Source organism: Symsagittifera roscoffensis, chromosome 1 (assembly GCF_963678635.1).
Source record: "Symsagittifera roscoffensis chromosome 1, txSymRosc1.1, whole genome shotgun sequence".
NCBI classification, from domain to species: domain Eukaryota; kingdom Metazoa; phylum Xenacoelomorpha; order Acoela; family Convolutidae; genus Symsagittifera; species Symsagittifera roscoffensis.
In genome coordinates this window covers 60,131,551-60,147,922 of record NC_087062.1, presented here as the reverse complement: position 1 = coordinate 60,147,922, position 16,372 = coordinate 60,131,551, and positions in this window count along the sequence as shown.

Below are 16,372 nucleotides of genomic sequence, written 5' to 3'. Positions count from 1 at the left end.
TGTCCAGAAAAACCGGTTTAAAAAACTGTTTTTTAGTCCACCTTCGAGCTTTTTTTACTATTGGTTAGGCTATTATCTTTGCCCAAACAAAAATTTCCCCGGTTTATATTTCAAACTTGATTTGACTTCTGGGGCTTAACACAAAAAGTCTACACCAAAACGCATGAAATGAGAGCAGCATGAAAAATATCAAAGGTTGTCAGCATTCGAAAACTTCAAAGTGACTCAGTTAGAAGAAAATAAGTTGCATAGACATTTTTGTCCCAGACATTTGTGTCCTTGACAAAACAGTCCGATATAATAAAATTGTATCAGAAATTTATGTCCCAGACAAAATTGACCGAAATTGTTTTGCCAAATTAAATGCTTTGATTTGACCTTGAGATCTTTAACGCTTTGTTCTTTTGAGGTTGTTTGATCGTTCTTTAATTAGATTCTATGCGTACCAATTAGCCATAGAACAGTCAAAGTGACACAGAAGTTTCAGAGCGCGTTTGGCCGTGAGATGAAGTCAATAGTTTCAGAGTCAAAAGGGCTGAAGTTCAAATCTTGGATCCGACAAAAAATATTCGTAATTTGATCAAAAATTGAAATTGAAAAACCCATAATTTGGCAAAACTGAAATGAGTCGCCTCGGTTGAGCCAAGATGGGAAAAGCGTGATTATAATGATCAATTTGCCGTTTTCAAAACCGATCTAGCTCAATTGTGAAAAATTCTTATTAGAAAGTTTTCTTGAAAAATGTTGCTTCGCAATATCAACTTTGGAAAATGAATTGACTTGGAATTATAATTTGATGATGCTGCTGCACACTTTGATAAAACTCAAACTTTTACTTGGGTCGTAGGCCGCAACTAATTGGGACATGTTTTTGTCAAGTTTGATATAAAGAGGTTTTATTTAACGTGACACTCTTTGCCCCGCACACATTTTTTCGATCAAGGTTTCAGCATCTTTCTGTTCGTCCGGAAATTTTTTTTATAAGTGTGGGAATTGATGGGTGCTTATCGTCCACGAGCTTACCAAAATTGCTATTACAACTTTCAACATTATTTTTGGTTCTGGGTTGCCCGGTTATCACACGTTGATGACAACTCCAAATGTTAACGTCGAATCAGGGGTTTTGACGAGTTCCGATTGCCGCCGACATCGAATCATCAGTGCCGCTGAGAAGGTCAAGTCCTGGAAGAGTGGTGAAAACCATTATTCGCTTGGTATCATTACGTTCAGAGTGAAAATGAAGGAATCACTCGCCACTGTGTGTCACTTTCAGAAAGTCTGGCAGCTCAAAAGCAGTTCAGGATTAGGATTCCATCATTTCGGGCCGCTTTTCCTGTTTCACTCTGTTAACCGTCGTCTGGTTGGCCGAATAGCTCATGATTACTGCTGCAGTCTCTCTGTTGATGTCTCTTTGGACGGAAAGAATTATTTTACATGGTGGTTCACCTGCAAAAACTGCTCTTGTTTTGAGAGCTGTCCTGAACTGGGAATCCACATCTAGTTGAAATTCGCAGCAATGGTTAGCTAATTGACTCTTCACAAAAAAAATTGAGTTCTATGTCTGATGGTTCCCAAGCTTATCACACCTCAATTTTTGACCCCTTTTCCTCTATCCCTCCTCATATAACTCTAGAATTAGATAACCCCATTAAAATGTAACAACTTTTTAATACCAGTTGTTAGAATCAAAGTGAAACTTACCTGAAAATAATTCGGAACCATAGCGTCGGTAAACATCAAAACTTCAATTGCAAAAAAATTTAAGAAGCAAAACGAAATAACATGCAAGCGGCTAAATGCGGTTTAGATTTGAACAGAAATGAGCTTGCCAATAGTATAGACTTTGATATGATTTTGAAACTAATCCGCTCGGCATGATTCGAATCATAAAACCAAAAATGATTAAATTACTCAAAAATTAAACTTGTTTTTGTAAATTTTTTTTACTAATTATAAACCAATTGGCTGAATTTAAACGAATTAAGGAATAAAAACTGGTTTTGGTCATAATTTTGATCAAAAAAAATTTCAAATGCTTATCTTTTTAAATAAAATTTAACTAGTTTTCGAAGCATTTAACTTTTGTCTTTTCTTGAACTGTCAGCATACATCGCATAGTCTAAAAAAATTGACAGAACCTAGTCCCAATCTAGCGTCCCGACATAGGAGCGTTTTTTCCGGGATTAAATTGCTAGAGACAGTATTTTTTAAGTGCGACTCAAGTCAGTGTAACTTTTACGTCTCCGGGCGGCTGCAAGGAGACGTCTTTTCTCAAAAAAATTTGACCAACAGAACTTTAGTTTTAAAATACATAGTTAAAACAATTGAACAAAAGTTTAGCTTAAGTTCGCCAAAGCAAAAGAAATGCAAATCAGTTTTCTCTTCGTAAACACATCTCTTCTGCACTTTTTCGTTTGGATTCGGTACTTTTTCTTTTCTGTAAATTGGTGCCCGCTCGAGACGTTAAGGAAACTAAGTTTTTGAAGACAGGCGTCTTCTTGCAACTTTGCGATTAGTTTACAAATACTAGAGTATGAACCACTAAAATACGACTGTATCCCATAATGCCAGCCCTCCACAGCATTAATTGTTCTTACCAAACCGAATGTTGCCGCATTTTTTTGGTTTTATAGTGAAGGAGAATATGACTTCTCGGTTCGCGACTAGACTTTTCATCTAATTAGATCCAAAATACATGTTGAGCTTGGCAAATTTTGCTTTTTTCCCGACTTTTTCATGGTGCGATTGCACACTACTTGAAACTCTTCTACTATTTTATCGTATGAGTGTCCTATTTCTTCTTCTTTTTCGAAAGCAATTGAAGGTAACTTTTTCAGTGTTAATTTAAGGTCGTGTTTTGCTTCGGAATCCTTTTCTAATCCGAGTTCCACAAATTTTCTCATATAATTTTGACAAAGATGAAAAAACATCCAGACAGCTTGGAATCCGGGAAATTATACCGAAACGTTTGAAAAGTGGCCTGCTCGAATTCCAGCAAAACTTTTTGAGGTTTACCGTCAGGGGTTAAGTTTTTTAGGGCTCCTAAGAAACGATGGCGTGTTTTTCCCGTTTTATTTTGTAAGGAGGTATATATATAGGCGGGGGCTATTCCTGAAAGATTAACAAGCATAGAGTAAAGATGATAAAGCATTTTAGGAGTAACCTTGAAAGTTCCATCAACGAACCAAAAGTTTGACTTTTCAAGCTCACGAAGCATTTCTGGGTCGCCGAACACCACTAATGATTTTTTTCGTCTTTGATGGATAAAGTAAAATGGAAGAACGCTTCAAACATTAAAGCTCATAGAATGGTAAAACGATTGTTCAAGTGTGGGGCAATATGATTTTATGTGCAGTTTTTTACATTCTTGAGTTACTTTCAAATGCCACCATATAGGTTATCCTTGTTTCAAATGCGTGAATGAGGGATTATTTTTCTAACTAAACGAAATGCAATTATTTCTGAGACGCTAGAGGCATCAAGTGAATTAAGACTTGCTTTTCAGGCCTCAATTAGTACACTCAATTGGAATACTCCTGTACCTATAAAAAGGATTCAGTTTGAGACAATTTATCGGTATTAAAAGAGGGCCAAATTGTTGAGGGGTTATTTTGTTACGGGATTATAATTAGGGGGTGTAAAAATTGGGGGTTGAAAAACGTGGGGTTAAAGACTGGGACACCATGTCTGATGAAGAATTACAAGATTCACTGTGTTTCTCAGGAAAAAAACTTTAAAGCTCAGTGTCCGATGACAAGTTGGAAGCTTCATTTTTTCTATTTTTAGAGGTTTTGGGATCAGATAGACCGCGGGATAAAGTTTTGACTTTACGTTTCAACCAGCGCGACTAAAAACGCATATGCTTAGAACGGTGCTACCGAAAGTTTTAACGCTTCGACCAAATTCGACCAAATCAAATCTGTTTCAATCATGCAAGTTTTTGCTAGACAATTTTGAGCAAGTTCTACCACAATCAATTAAGTTTTCACTATGTTCGACCACGAAATCTACACTTCGACTGTTTTGAAACAAAGTTGAATAAATTCGACTCAATTTGGCAAACGGAGAGACTGAACTGTCATCAGCAGGGGACCTTACCGTGGTCAGCAAAGCTCTCAGGGCTCTCATAAGCACTCATTATTTGTTGTTTTTGTTAGATTTGTTTTGTTCCCACTATTTGAAAAATGGGGAGGAACTTTGTATTCAGATGTTTTAGCTTTTTTTTTGCTTTTTGTTTTCCACGGAAAATCAGGTACCACAAATGATTATCGGACTGGGTTGAATGATATATCATATTAAAGCCCTTTCACTCGTGATTTGAACTACATTAGAAAATATTTTTGATTTTTTGTCCTAATTCGAGCGAAAAAAGCACAGTAACCGGTTACTTGCACAGTAACCGGTTATCCTTGTGGCTAGCTGCAACTATTGTCAGTTTGAAGACAATACTGTGCGACAAAAAATTTATTTTCCAATTTTAGCTTTGAAGCAATTGGTAAAAGTGTTTGTCATTTTGTGATCCTCTCTATTTCAATCATTTTAGCATAACCTTAGGGAATTGGTTTGATTGGATATTTTCCTAGCGCTCAGTTTTTTAAAACCTTTTTTTTCGGTGCCCCAAGAACGTAACTTAATTTTTTGGGACCATGTGTAAACCTTCTCGTGTAAAACCCGCATATGATCAGCAAATATTTTGGTCTAGCTAACTGCATATTAAACACACATTATTCTATGAATTTGTTTTTGCAATGTGCCTCTGTTTACAGCTGGCAAGCAAAAAATCCGACAGAAATTTCATATCTAGAAACTCAGACTTTTTGTTTGACCATAGGCCTCGCGCGATTATAGATTTTTGGTCAAACTTTGACATCTGGTTCGACCAATTCGACCTAAAGTTTTGTCGCAGCTGGACTTTATGTTTTCCCCCGTTTCGACTTTGTGGCAACACAGTTCGACTGTATGTTTTGACACAGTTTGACTTTAGGTTTCCACTCAGTTTGACTATAGCCCCTGCGCGACTATAGATTTTTGGTCGCACAATGACTTGTGGTCGACCATTTTGGTCAAAACATAATCTCGAAAACCCGACTCGGGAAGCAGACGTTCAAATTTTCTTTATTTCCTACAAAAACAAGGGATTTCAACCAAATCAGCATAACTCTAAACAGGGACGGATCTAGGATTTTCTCGAGGGGGGGGGGCGGATTTTTTTTGACGACCTTTTTTTTTAGGTCGATCAGATTGATTTTCCGAGCTCTCCCAAAGCAGTAAAAAGACCATGTTTTGGCCAAATTTTCTGCGCCGCAGGCAATTCTTTGAAAAAACAGGTCAAAAAAGCCATTTTTGAGCACTTTTTGGAAAATTTTGACCAAAAAAATGCGTTTTTTGGCGCGCGCCCCCCCTCAAAATTAGTATATATTCTCGCCATAGGCGCCTTTAGAAAAATTTTAGAGTCGGTCGGCCAAAAATGGATTTCTTAAAAAGTACCAAAGGTGGGACCCTTTGGGTTGGCAGGGGTTCGAATCCCTGAGGAGAAGAGGCGTCCGCCCCCCCCCCCTAAAACCGCCCCCGACTCTAAATCATTTTTGATCGATGAGTTTGAATTTTTAATTTATTTAAAAGAAGTGCAAGGAAATCGTGACCAAATATATTCGAAGCAATTTAAAAAGGTTATTTCATTTATTTTGATATTAGTTTTTATAGATTCGTTAAGATGACTTAGGAACTTTTTGCGTTGTTTTGTCGAAACATAAATTAAATTTAATCGCTAAAATGAATGGCTTACGCTCGCCACTTGCTTGATGCTTGATTTACTGTCTTCTCTAGCTAGAGATTTCAAACTAGTTTTCTCGCTAAATTTTTACGAGTTATGTTTTGTTAACACAATCATGGTCCAAAAGGCTTTATTATGGTTATCAATTTAACACCTGAAGAAAAAAATAGAAGCAAATTAACTCAAATAGAAATTTCCTCACTATTTTCAGTGGTGGGATCAATAATTTTTACTCCCTCTTTTCCACCCTTATGTTTCCCGGCTGACAAAAACGTCATCTAACATATAGTTTCTACAAAACGCCTTAACTGAAGCAAAAACTGAAAACAAGACTGCTCGTATCAGGGCGCAGCTCTGAATTTTCCAACTGCCTGTTAAGGTCCATTGAGCAGTGTTCACCAAAAAATGACAATTATTCCAGAAAAAAATGAGAAAATGTGAAAAAATTATCTCTTCTTTTGATAAACTCATCTCCCCACACGCCATATAAAAGACAAAGTGATAGATTTTGTTCCTACTAACGTAGCAGCTATCACAAGTAGCCTGCTTTGACAAATTTGGAACAATTTCTATAACGGATTAAATCGCACGTTAATTGTCCTAAAGTGGCCATATTGGCAATCATTACATCCCCACAAAATTTAGGAAAATTGATCACAATTAAATTATTATTTTATTCCAAGCTCAAGAGAGCAAAAACTTTTAAATTATTTCTAAAAAGGTCTGAAGAAAAAAAACTGCTACGAGCACAAATTTTCCGACACTTTCTTCGAAAACTGGAACAAAAAACCCACAAATCATAAATATTTATAACTAATGATTTCAATTAACTGGACAAAACAAACAAAATTAGAAAGAAGAAACGCAGGCAAATTTTTGAAAAAACAGGCCAAAATTGGCGTTTTTAGGTACTTTTTGGAAAACTTTTGACAAAAAATTGCTTTTGTGGCGTGCACTTCCCCTTCAAAATTAAAAAACATTGGCGCCGAATGCATTTATCGAATATGTTGCTGATTTTACAAATTTTGGTATTGTATTCATTCTGAGTAAACAGTTTCAAAGTTCATTTCACATTTCGGAAAGACCAAACTTTTAAATTTTTATCCCCATATTTGCATTAGAATCGATTACGCATCTGTAGCTAACTTAACAGATGTTAAATTGCGTTTTTATAACACGTATAGGCGGTGTATTAATGCGTTCCAAGTTATAAGGACAGTTATTAACTCCCCTTTGTAATCCACATTAGCGATAATAAACGAAAGAAATAATAAAAAAAAAACTTTTTTTTTTCGATTATTCCGCCAATTTTTCAATCAAAAAAATTAATTGACTCTAAAATGCAGTCGGAACATTCAATCCTTTACCTTTTTAAACGACCAGTCTTGCTTACGTTTTATGTTGGGTTATGAAACAATGAATAAAAAATTTTCAAGTAACCAATCAGGCAAACCAAGGTGTATTAAAAATTCTCAGCCTAACTGGGTGCATTCAAAATTCTCAGCCAAACTGGGTGTAGTAGAAAAAAGACTTAAAGCGGGATCTATCGGAAAAACTACTGCTCTCGAGACGTCCTAAAATTCGAGCCGTTCTTGAAGATTCGTCCGCGGAGAATAAATTGAACTTGACTGCTCGTCTCAAGACAAAGCCCTGAATGCTCAGACTGCCTTTTAAGAACTATGGAGCAACAATGACATGAAAAAATTAAATGTAACAAAATAGAATGCACTTTTTTTAACTTGAGATTTTTTGTGAAAATCATCCCCACGGCATATAAAGTACGAAGTGATAGACTTCGCTCCTAGTAACAAGTCAATGATGACAAATAATCTTCCTTCAACCAATTTCGAACGGTTTCTAAGACGGATTAAATCTCTGCGAACGCGTTAATAGCGCGAAGTTTATCGCGTGTTAATGGTCCAAATTGGCCAAAATGGCAAGGTTTAAACCCCCATAACTTTAGGAAAAAATTTAAGCGCAGGACATAAATACTTTTTGAATGATACCAAAACAAAATCCGTCAAAAATGGCTAGTTAAAAAGTCAAAATTTGTCTGAAGAATAAAAAACCACCCCGGGCACAAGTATTTCGTTACTTTCCTTAGGAAAGTCGGAACAATAAACAGATAACTTTGATGACTACTGTATCTGATCAGACCGCTTTAAGTTGATTGAAACAAATGATCTCATCCTAATTTTGCTTTAACTGTGTTTTCCATATCTAATTTGATTGCGGAAATTCAGAGAAGGGCTAAGAGTTGATTATTACACCAAAGAATTGCAAGACTATATATATATATATATATATACATACTGCGACAATTAGAAACTGCTACAATATTAGACTATGATTTGGCATAACTCACAATGTATACAAAACTTGAGACGGCAGGCAGCACCGGATAAATACAATTTCAAAATATTCAAGCACAAGTCAAAAACACCGTTTCATATTTTTTAGGAAATCATATAAAGTGCATAACGTTCCGACAAAACAGGGTCATTTTACTGTTTGAGATGAGCTCGAAAAATTGTTATTGTTTAATTTGATTGTGGCTTTAATATTTTTGAATATTTTATGAAAAAAAAACAGCCCGCACCCTGAGAAAGTTCTTAGATCTGCCTAAACTCTAGTGGCATCGAAAATGTAAGCATTGTTTTCAAGTTACCAGGGTTGACCTCCATACACCAAAAATGCCAGTCATACAATTCCATAAACTAAGTCTATAAAAAATTGCTGGTCATTCAAATTTCATAAGCTTTGCTGAAACGAAGTCATCGAACTTTCAAAGAAATTTCATTTGTTTTGGCCTACACTTTGATGTATTATCATAAAAAAAAAGAAGAAAAACTTTTTGTCAAAAAAATGCTTATCATATGTGGAAATTCTATGTTAGGCATTTTTCTTTATGATGGCAGCAAAAAATTTTTCCAAATAGTATCGAATTTATCCCAAAAACATGTTGATTTTTTTTCAACCGCAAAACGAGTTTTGTATTCAAACAAACATGTTCGAAAAAAAATTGTATGCGAAAAATAGTTTTTTGTGTGCATAACGTAGTCCTGGATACACAAAAGTTGATTTTTTCCGTTTCCCAGGATATCTTAGCCTATTCATTTTGTATGGCATGTTTTCTATGCCTTGATCAATGCATGATGAAAAAAATTCAAATTGAAAGAAAAACCACCTCTGAAAAATTTTGCCAAAATTGAAAACTTTGATACTTCATTTGTTTTAGACAAGTTTAGGACAACTCAGACTGTTTCCAATGCATTGTAATTGCGAAACGGTAAAAATTTTGATGACTCTACTTCTGAGTTACCAAGGTGGTTGCCACTTGTGTTCGATTACGATTACAACCCAAAAAACTTCAAAAACTAAGTTTTAAAAAATTCAAATTTCTTGGCTTAAGGAAAATGCTAGTCATACATTTTTTTTCCATATATAAAAAGTCATTAATCATAGACCTATCATGCAACTTTTTGGATTTATGGAATTGCCTGAAAATGTAAAATTAGCAATTTTCCATATATAAAAATTGTACAATTAGCATTTTAGCCAGCTGTAAAAACAGCAATGAATTATCGAGGACGACGTAGTCAATGTTGTTGGGAGCAGGAGGCTATCTAGGAGAGTTTTTTCATTTCGGAAGTTTTAGAGCTTTTTTTGTGTCATCAAATTAGTTCTCTGAGCTCCCCTATAATCATATTGTTATAGTCTTCTAACTGCTGCCCAACTTTTGAAAACAGCAGGCCAAAAATAACGTTATTGTGCATTTCTGAAAAACTTTGACAAAAAAACAGCGGATTTGGAGCGCGCTGTCCCCTCAAATTAGCCTCGTCTTTGGCAAACTTTTAGGTATGCTCAGCTAAACTGGGTGTAGTAAAATAAGAATCTTTCGGAAAATTTCAGCAACAAGCATTAAGAGATGATGCGCTGCTGTTGAGTTGTTCTATAAATGATACTGAAAATACATATTGTGTCAAAAGCTTTTGCACTCACTGATTCGTCCGCCGAGAAAAAATTGAAGAAAACTGCTTGTATATCAGGACAAAACCCTGAATGTTCCGACTGCCACTTAATTGGTCTCAAACAAATTCTGTAAAATAAAGTTTTGATAAACTACAAACTTTAGACTGCCAATATTGAATAAGAGCTAGATTTGAGTCGAATGAAAATGACCAATTAATTTTTCACAGTTGAATTTGCAAAGATTATGGCCGAGGGATACTCGAGCTTTTCAAACCGCATTTGGGTTAGAGGCAAGAACATTCGCTTCGCAATTCACTTTTCCCTGATCCATTCGCACTATCCCAAGAAAAAATTTGTGTAAAACGGTCTGAATACAAACAAAAACACCCGAGGCATATATATTCCTCACTTTCTTCGAAATTGGAACAAAAAATCTCTGTAATCAGAGTTTTGCTACTTTACTTGAAAATACGGAAGAAATATGTTCGAAGTTAGGATTTCTGTGTTTTCTCAGTGTTTTTGAATAACCGAAAAATTGGTCTTGCAAATAAAAAGCGGGCCGACGACCAAAATTTGATTTAAAAAATTGAAAACCCATCCCCTCGAAAAAACCTCATATCCATCCCTAATTTTCTGCATATTAGGCTTTCTCAGGTTTCTACCGAAAAGCCTGAAAACACGTGGCAAATACAGGTACATACCAGACCAGTCGTCTATGATCAATTGAAACTCGAATCGGGTTGGTTTTTTTCTTAATTTTTGAGGTGTTTCGTAGCAAGAGGAAGTATTTATAAATAGGAAGACAGTCTCTGTAATTTCCATCGAGGAACAATAATAACTAACTTAAACATTATCCCTTCCCAGTTTTTTTTTTAAAGGGATGCTGTTTATATTTGAAAGTCATTTCATTACATTATCACAAAAAGGAACAATTATTTGCAGGAGTAATTGAATGAAAAAAGACAACAAAACTATCAAAAATATACGTTAACAACCTCTTACTGGGACGTAAGTCTAGTATCAGGCTTAGGTGATTGATTGTGCTGCTTGTTTTGCAAAGACGGTCGAATTTTATGTCTCTCATAAAATCACTTCTGATCACATTGAGATTGTCGTCCATGATAAGTGATTGTGCTGTTTTTCACAGCTAGTTCAAAGGTTAAATGTTGAAAATAAACACACAAATAAGAGTCATTAATCGATTAACCAAAAACCAAGAGACTAAATTCTTTGATATGAGCATCTCAATTTTTTGGGAAAGTGAATGTTATGACTGACGGTGGTGCAGGACATAATTTGGATAAAAATTTATGTCCTGTGAATATTTTATCACTTACAACATAGAGTCGAATCTAGGAGTTTTTCGAGGGCAAAGCGCTCAGGAGCTTCTTATTTATTCGAACTTTACTCTAAAAAAATTTTGAACTTTTTAGCTCGACCAATATCGTTCAGCGAGCTCTCCTCGGATAAAAAAACGACCGACCCTGTTTTTCCAACCTTCTATGCAGTCCTGAAAATTTTTGCAACAAAAAATATGAAAATGACTTTTTGTCAGTAGCTGAAAATGCTGGCTCTCAACTTCAGTATATGCTGGCCTCGAAAGCGCTTGTGGAAAAACTTTGATTTGTTCAAACCTGGTGCGGTTAATTAGTAAGCCAACTTCGAATTCCTGGACCCCGAACTCACACAAATTTGCAGATGAAATTATAATGTTCACAGAAAAAAAAACGCTTCAGGTTTGACACCTTTAACAGATTGAAAATACTTCAGCAATATAGCAGGTTAATATGTCAAAATTAGTTCAAATTATTTAAAAATCATACAAAAAAATTGCTAGCCTTTTTCTTTCTAAATTGATTATACAAAGCATCCTCCTAACCTCAATAAATTAATTGTGACAGAAACAAGATATGGTTTTATTAGCCAAAAAAGCCGCAACGTTTTAGAAAAAAATGTTGTCCAAAAATTGTCATATAATTTTTTTCACCTAGAAACTGCTACTAGGCTTAATTAACTGGCTTCTACTCAACTAGGAAGTTTTCAGAACCTGTTCATTCTCCTCCTACCCTACGGGTCAAGGTCAATTGAAAGCGGTTAGATTTGATTAATTATCATAAATCCCAACATGAGACGCTTTACAGCCCGCATAACTCTTCACAAAAAGCTTGCTGGTAAAATAGTATTCAAAGTCAAACTCCAAGGGCAAGCATAACTTTCAGATGATAGACAAAAACGTCAAAAAAATCAAGCCTCACGCATTTACAGATACAAACTGATCTAGTTTTCATCTAAAAGAGTGTTGTTTGGGCAAACTAGCTTGCCTCATTTCAATTACAACAGTGAATATATTTTTTTTATTTCAGGCTCAACAGATCATTTTTATCCAATGTTGTTTGAAAAATTAAAAAAAAAACTGTGTAAAGTTAAAAAAAGGCTACCATCATTCTAGAAAATTATGGAAAAGACAAACAAAAACAAATGAGAAAAACTTAATAAAAACTCAGATTTAAATTACTTATTGAAGTTACTTTCCGGACGTAAATCAGAAAAAAATTGTGTATTGAAAACTTATTGCAAATCAGTTGATTGTAATCGCTCATACAATTATCATTATTTTTTTTCATTCTCATTCGCTCTAAGTTTTTTTGCAAATTCTTACGTTCATGAAATTTTTTCAAGTTTTCAGCAAAATTTAACCCAGAAAAAAATAAGCTAGCATTTATGTTTTGATTTAAAAGAAGTATACATTGAAGAGAACATTTAGAATAACTTACTTTGTTTCATCTCAGGAAATAGCCTGGAACTTAGGACATAGCGTGAATTTACTACAGAAGTACAGAAAAAAAAAAAAAAACCAAAACGAATTCCTGCATTGAAATTATTTTCTCAGAGCAAACAGGGTGTACTGAAAACGTCAATATCAGATCAATGTGGTGTTTCTACGGTTCAAGGGATGATGGAGAAGTGCGAGAAAATAGTTGGTGGAAATAGTTAGAAAACGCAACTCATTGAAATTCATGAGGTATTATAAGTTAGCTTGATCAGATTTTTACAAGAGAGTTTACCAAAAATTGAAAAAAGGACCATTGAGCACAGTAGCAAAGCAGAGTTTTGCGCCAGTTGCGATCCAAAAATAATAAATCAAGAAAAAGTTATCAAGAAATCAGATTAAAAAAAAGTTGCAATTTCTTTTTGAAATAATATAAGCAACAAAATTAGCCTATCTCCAACATAATTTTTACTATGCCTGCTATGCATCGAAGAATTCGGAAGACACGCTATCGAACCATAGAAACTCTGATTCATTTTAAAAATTAGTCAACAGTAAAAACATAAATACCAACCAACTTTATTCAATTTTTTCACCAGCCTAGACAAACAAGATTAGAAACACAACAAAATTGATCTCAAAAACTAAAACCGATTCTAAAAAAAACACTACTAGTAATAAGAAATTTTGCAACCACTGTCAAAAATCAGTTTCGAAACAATGCAAAAACTTAAAACTTATTTTTTGTTAGTTCAACAAAAAAAATCAAAAAAAACTGAATACAACAAAAAAACAAGAAAAAGACCTTGCTCATGGAAAACCAACTGATTTTGAACAGCTATGCGGCCAAAAAAATGCCGACACTTTTCCCAAAAAAAAATCCGATCAAGGAAACCAACAAAATGACAGAAAAACAGTTTATCAAAAAATTAAACAAAAAAATTACCAAACATTAGGTAAAAACATAAGCCATCGAACTTTTTTTGGAAAATGTAGGCCGTATACAAATCAAATCTGACTAAATGTGAAAAAAATAGAACATTTTTTGAATTGGCGAACAAAAAAGGAAAAATGATAACTTCAACTAGCGATTATCGACAAAATTATCAAAAATTTTGATTTCAAAAATTTCCGATTTGATAGCACTTCAAGCTTGCTTGATTACCGGTTTTTACCAGCCTAACACAAAGAAACTGGAGGAACAAAAAAATCAGACAATAACTCAAATGAACTTTGCAAAACGATGAGCTCGACCAGCAATTTTAATTTGAATTACCATAAAGTTTGAATATATTTATTTCTAATTTGCTGCCAATTTCGGCTTGCTTCATTCTCGTTTTCTAAAGTTCAAGTTTTAAAATTGTATTTAAAGCTAAATCAAATACAGCATGGATTGGAAATGTCCAAAACTGTTTTGTTTGAAAAAATTTTAACAAAAAATAGCTGCATTTCTAACAAATTAGTTCAAAAAGTTTTGATAAATTGTCCAGTTTGCCTGAAGATAACAACGTGATATCTTTCTACAACGATGGCAAAAATATCCATTCAAAAAACTATCATACGATATCTTTTATGATAGCTATGGGTAAGGTTGTAGAGAGGGAGAGAGAGGGAGAGTTCAACGGGTCGCGAAGCAATATGGGTTCCGAGACAAATTTGGATGTGATATAGTGTCCCTCCGGATAGCTGTGGACAGTTGTATTGTCGTTTTTTGTAATAATTGCTAGATGTTTGGATATTAATTAGCGCTACTGGCAATCAATTGTTGTTGTTGTGGATACATAATTCAGTTCTCGAGCGGTTAGGACTTATCTTACTTTTAAGAATTCGGTTCAAAAGTTCTGGAGTATCTCTGGTCGATCGGCGCCATTAAGAGCATATTTGGAATAATTTATTCGGTTGAGTTCTATCAGATTGATATTCAGCTCGGTATAATGTTCCAATGATTGGTACTAGTTACAATCAATATTTAGATAATTAAATAAAAACAAATGTATGAGCTTTATTTCATGAGCAATGTTAATTATGTAGTCTATTATAGAATATCATGCATGACATCATGCAGTGATATCACACTACCTCACTAGAAGAAATCTTCCCTTGTGCTCGTTTTGACACAACCCTTGTGCTCGTTAAATGCTGACGTCATTTGTATTCCATCAAAGGAGTCAATTTGAGAATTTTAGGGTGTCTCTGTTTTTGAAAATTTATTTCAAACAGTTTAACAGTCATTCGTTTTGTGGAAGTATTCTCAATTTTCAAAGTTTTTCAACCATGTAAGCAATTCATTTTTAGTAAACATGCTTATAAATTGGAGATTGGTTGCGGGTTGTATCCAATTGTTTCAGAAGTCTTCTGTTCTGTTTTTCATCGTGGGTTTCCTGTCTCTTGCTGGCTTACTTTCTGAGAAAATTCGTAGATCTTCTTTTTTCTTAGTCATAGTTCCTTTTTTCAACTATATATTTGCATTGTTGCGACTATCGTTTTTGGGTAGAGTCTGATTTTTGGTTTTTGATCTTCAGATCAACTACAGACATTGCACAGCACTCCTATTAGTGGCTACGGTTAATTACTAGCTCACTTGAGTGAAACTGGCCGTCAGCTAGAAGTTTAATGGCTGAATTCTGATTTTTCAACAATCATTTTTGACATTTTCCACGTAAATTGCCTCTGAAAAACGCCCACCTTGTTTTTCAGTATTTGCGACTGCTTGTTAGGTTTGTCTCAGCAGTTCCAGTTCACACTGACTTGCGCAATGGGAATGTTTCAAGTCTGCCTTTGAAGCAAGTGGATTCTTCGAAAAGTTTTCTGTTTTTCCTATCTTTGTATGTGTAAGCGCTGTAACTTTTCTGATTTCGAGCTCTCAGTGTGTTGGGGTTGGGTGGGTTCCTCATTGAGGTTATAAGAGTGATCAGCGGTGAAACGTTTGAAACCCGACCGCTGTGTGATTGGGGGCCACCAACCATTTTTTATTTTGTTATATAAGTACGTGGGCAACAGGTGATTTTTTCGAACTCTCAACCAAGCTGTTGTCTGCTAGTGGATGGATTTGGTTCAGCTGCCTCAATTGTTTTTTCTAGCTGAATGGCATCAACTTTTTCAAAATCCGTTTACTGTGTTGTTGGAAGGCCACCAACCATTTTCTTCGTAATCTCAATACGTGGATAACAGGTAGTTTTTTTCAGGTTCTCCTTGAAGATGTGGATGGACTTAGTGCAGTTGCCTCGTTTTTCTCATGCAGTTAAATTTCGTTTAGAAACAGTTGCAATACTTATAATGTGACTTGGCATTCGTTTTTCGGAAAATATTTAGCTGGAAAAACTGGATTTTATCGGAATTTTTTCTTTTCTTCGTTTCAGAGTAAATAATTTCTAACTTCGTTAGAATCAATTGGCTGCATTAAGAGCTAGCAATGGTGAGAGTTCATGCTAAAACGATAATAAGCAATTTTTTGGCTTGTCGCTAAGCATAAATGAGGATTTTGTGTTCGTTTTTTTTTTAATCTCGAAAATGTCGCTGATAAAATTGAAAACTTTACTTTCTTTCAATTTTTCGAGCCCGCATCCAAACTTTGGTAAAACAATATGCCGTACATCTTTCAGGAGGAGCCGCTTCTTTATGCAATTGAGGCTTCCTGATTTATTGTAGTAGGTCGGTTTTTTGAAAAGTTGAGGTATGGTAACTAAGTTGAGAATTGACTCGTTTTCTCAAGGCAAAGAAACTACAACTGATGATCCAACTATTGGTGTTTCAATGCTTTGTAGCGTTGGTATGAAACATGGATAGGCACTGCTTATTTGACGGGCTACTTGTTTGCTCATGTGAAAGTCACTTAAGACACAGTGCGCTATAGAGCC